The sequence below is a fragment of the Elephantulus edwardii genome, unplaced genomic scaffold (assembly GCF_000299155.1).
Source record: "Elephantulus edwardii isolate Elephantulus edwardi_28Jun2011 unplaced genomic scaffold, EleEdw1.0 scaffold00005, whole genome shotgun sequence".
NCBI lineage: Eukaryota > Metazoa > Chordata > Mammalia > Macroscelidea > Macroscelididae > Elephantulus > Elephantulus edwardii.
In genome coordinates, this window is record NW_006399755.1 from 21,439,317 (window position 1) to 21,444,325 (window position 5,009).

Below are 5,009 nucleotides of genomic sequence, written 5' to 3' on the forward strand. Positions count from 1 at the left end.
AGTTGTGTATCTGAGCAAGAAGAAACTGTTAACAACCTCTGTTCTCTATATATCTATACATCATGGGGCTAGCAATTGGCCGAGTGGTCACAATCTTTGTTTCTTTGTTTTCTTGATGTTGAAATGCAATCCATATAAAAGATTGAGTCCTTAACTTTCTGCAGCAAACACTTAAAGTTCCCCTCAGTTTCAGTGGGCAAGGTTGTGTCACTGTATAATGTATGATGCTGGTGAGTCTTTTCCAGATCTGATGCCACAGTCTTCTTCATAAAGTACAGTTTCTCAAATGATCTGTTCAACATAGATTGAATAGGTGTGAAAAAGGAACACATTCCTGACCTACACTTCACTTGATTTTGAAATATCTAGTGTAACCTTGATCTACTCAGACAACTGATCCTGGTTTAAGCACAGGTTTTACATGAATACAATTAAGTCTTCTGAAATTCCCATTCTTTTCAATACTAGGCACAAATTTTGGGATCTGCACATTCAAATGCCTTTGCATAGTCAATAACATGCAAATAGGCATTCTTCTGTTATTCTCATCTTTTTTGCCAAGATCCATCTCACATTGACAATGATATCCCTAGTGGTACAGCCTCTTCTAAACGCAGTTTGTATTTCTGGCAGTTCTCTGTCGACGGACTGTTTCAGTCATTTTTGGATAATCTTCAGCAAGATTTTGTTTACATGCGGTATTAGTGATATTGTTCAATAATTTCCACATTCTGTTTAAGTCAGGGTCAGAGGTTCAAATTGCAGTCTACATCTCTAGTAATGTGTTCAGAGCCAGGTTAACTTTAATATAACTTTCATGCTTACATCTATAAAATGGCAATAAGATCTCATACTTCCCCTGATAATTAATTAAATCCAACCAAACCATAACCTGGACTCTACCAGATGCAAAAGATGTATCTATTACCAGATCTGAATCATCTATCTTTAGAAAGAATAACTTCCACATAAACTTTAGGTTATTAAAGACCTTAGAATTTTAAAAAAATAAAAATAAACATTTTAATATGAAGAATAGTATTGGAAGTCATTTGTGATGTTCTTTAAATCCCTTTTAGCAGAACAGTCTAGTGGGACTGTTAAGCTTTTGTCTCAAATCATGTTAATAGGAACATTTATCTTTCAAGCTTTAGCTTTACATTAGATAACTGAAGCCATTTAAGTTCAGCAACAGTGTAATTTAGGTTAGATATAGTTTAAGATTTGCCTACTCAGTGAAGTTCTTGCTAACCAATATAGCTTGTGGCTGCCATAAAATCATGGAATCTTTATCTTAGAAGGGATGTTAGTGTGTCAGCTGACTCAGTCTCCCATTCATACAGAAAGCCTTGCTATCATACATTTCTCTCTGCTTTATCTGAAATGCTTTATTACTTTGGCGGACACACAAATCTTACTAATTTATAAGAAATTTTTGTCAGCTCTAATTAGTGAAAACATTTTTTCTATATTATATGACATTCTTTTATTTTTCATTTGCAGTATTCATTTATGTTTGTCTGGCTTTGGAACATAAAATATTTCTTTGCCTTTATCTTGAGTGTCTGAAAACGCCTCTCATGTCTTTCTTGGACCTCTTGTTTTCCAAACGAAACATCCTTGTTAGCATTAATGTACTTCGTGAAGCATGACTTTCAAGTTATCCTCGTTACTTCTCTTTTGCTTAATGTAATTCATATTTTTGATGCTTCTCTTAAATATCTCATTGCTTTGGCATATGCACTCATAACAGTTTCTGGGTTTGCTTGGTTTGCCTTTAATTTTTTAATTAACCTACTGGAATGTCAAAATTTGTGAGCAGTTGAAACATCAGCTGATGGTTAGGTGAGTAATTATGTAGTGAATTAAAAATAAATACTGCTTAAAATCAGTACATAATTTTTCCATTTTAGAACCACAATAAACATTCAAAGTTACTGCCCACTAGGGTTTCCAAAGCTTTAAATCTTTATGGAATCAAATTGTTCAGTCTGTTTCCTGTAGTGCAATTAGTAGACTTGAAGTGCCAGTATTTTGGTTAGTAGGTAAGTGCGTGCCTAATGACTGTACAGTCAGGGCTCTTCAAGTGACAAGGCAAAAAACTGATAGTGAGAAATTAAGATAGAAAAAAAAAAGAAATCAAGATAGGGATGTTGTTATATACCACTGAGTTGGGACTCCCTCATAATTAACCTAACAGCAGCGTTTCCGAGACTGTAAACTTCAATGAAAGAGATTGCCTGTCTTTCTCCTGGAAGCTGATTTAAACCATCAGGTTTTGGCTTGGTAGGGTGACTAGTTTGCACGATCTAGGCTATGAACCTATATTTCAACCTCAATGAAACTTAAAGCTGCTTATTCCTTTTATAATATGTTCTGTCCTTTGAGTCTGGAATTTCTCTTTAACAATTCTTTTAGAATTTCCTATCTATAATGGAGTCCTTCAAGTTACACAATTTTTATGCTTTTGGAAACCCTTCCCCCTAAATGACAAAATTAAACATCAACAGTCTTGTTTCTTTCTCTTTTTTTTTTTAAATCTTATTTCTTGACTTACTTTTTTCAATTGTTTAAACAGGTCTAAAACCTGGAAATTAGTAGTGATGTTAGTTTGAGGACTAGTGTGCATTTGATTCAAGGTCGTAGTCTTTCCAATTACTAGCTATGGAAGAGAGATCTGGATAACAAATAAGGATAAGAGAAAAAGAATTGGTGCCTTTGAGCTGTGGTTTTGGAGAACAGCAGTGAACATCCCACGGATGACCAAGAAAATGAATAGATATGTTTTGGATAGGGTGCAACAGGAGTGCTCTTTGGGGGCAAGAATGATGAGGCTTTGCCTCACATACATTGAACGTATTGCTAAGAGGTGCTATTCCTGGGAGAAGGACATGATGTTGGGAAGGGTGGAGGGTCAGTGAAGAGGAGGAAGATCCTTAAATAGGTGGATTGACAAGGTGACTGCTGCAATGGGCTTTTGAGTGTCAGGAAGTGTGAGGATGGTGCAGGATAGAACAAGGTTCAGAGCTTTTTTTTCCACGGTATCGCTGTGAGTTATACCAACTCGAAGGTATCTAACAACAATATAACAAAAACAACAGCAATACCTGAAAAGTGTTTCAGTGTGGACTGTTGTTTTTATATGCTATCAAATCAGGATTGACTTGTAAGTGATCTTCCAATGAGTTTCAGAGGTTATAAATCACAGAGGAGAGGAGTGCCCATCTTTTTTCCTTTGAGTGGCTGGTGGGTTCTAATTACATGACTTCAGTTTGGTATCTCAGCTCCCTAATAGGCTACCAGCCCTTGCAATTTATATTACTTCTAAACAAATTTAATTCTGTGAGCTATATTAAGTAACAAAATAATAAAAAATCAAATCTTTTATGAAGGAAGAGCATCCAGAGGGCTCCTCAAAAGCAAAGGTGGTGAAATCTCACTTACTTTGGGCATATTTCCAGGAAGAACTAGTCCTTGGAGGAAAATCTCATCCTCGAAAAGGTTAGAATCCTCGAAAAGGCTAGCAGAAGAGAGGAAGACCTCAACATGATGCACTGACACAGCGACTATCACAATAGGTTTGAGCATGGCACAGGACTGGAAAAGTGAAGATCTATTGTCCATAGTTTGGTATGGATTACATCTTAACATCTAGAAAACGAAAGTCCACATTATAGGACCAACAGTCACCATTTTGATAGATGGAGAAAGGATTGAAGTGGTCAATTATTTCATCTTGTTTATATCAACAATCAACATCCTTGGTACCAGTAGTCAGGAAATCAGGAGAAATATTGCAGTGGGGGGCAAGTCTGCTATCAGAGTCCTCTCAAAAATGCTAAAGAAAAATTCTATCAGTTTGAAGTCTCAGGTGTGACTGATTCAGACTTTGATTTTCTCAAGTTCTCCTATGTATCAGAGAGCTGGACAATGACGAAAGATGATAGAGAAAAGTAATTCCTTTGAATTGTGGTGCTAGAAAAGAGTATTGAATAGTCCGTGGACTGCCAAAAGAACAAACAGTTGTTATTGTTGTTGTTGTTACGAAAGGCGACTCCTCATCATTCTTGCCTCCAAACAGCACTCTGGCAGCACCTTCTACAAGACATATCTATTCATTTTTTTTGCCATCCATGGAATGTTCAGTGTTCTTCTCCAACACCATAGCTCAAAGGCATCAGTTCTTTTTCTGTCATCCTTATTCATTCTCCAGGTCTCAGATGCATAACTAGTAATCAGAATGACCATGACCTGAATCAGATGCACAACAACTTAGTCCTCAAACTAACATCACTACTCCTCAATAATTTGGAAAGGTCCCTAACTGCAGATTTTCACAGTGCAGTATGTTTCCTTATTTCCTGGCTGCTTGTACCAAAGGTGTTAATTGTACATCCAAACAAGATGAAGCTGCTGACAGTTTCAATCTTCTCTCCATCCATCATGACACTACCTATTGGTTCAGTGGTAAGAATCTTTGTTTTCTTGATATTGAAACACAATCCATACTGAAGGCTGCATTCCTTGATCTTCTGGAACAAGTGCTTCAAATCCTCCTAATTTTCAACAAGCAAGGTTGTATCATCTGCATAATGCAGGTTATTGATGAATCTCCCTCCAATTCTGATGCTACACTCCTCTCCATTGAGTCCAGCTTCTTGCATAATTTTTGCTCAGAATATAGATTGAACAGGTATGGAGACATAATACATGGTTGACATACTCCCTTCCCAATTCTAAACCATGAACTTCTCCCCTGCTCTTGTCACACAACAGCTTCCTGGTCTAGCACAATCAAGTGCTCTGGGATTCCCATTCTTCTCCATGTGAGCCACAACTTGTCATGATACACACAGCCAAATGTCTTTGTTAGTCAGTGAAGCATAAATAGATATTCTTCTGGTATTCTTTACTTTCTGCCAGGATCCATCTGACATCAGCAATGATATCCCTAGTGCTACGATCTCTCCTAAATCTCTCATGAACTTCTGGCAATTCCCTATATATAT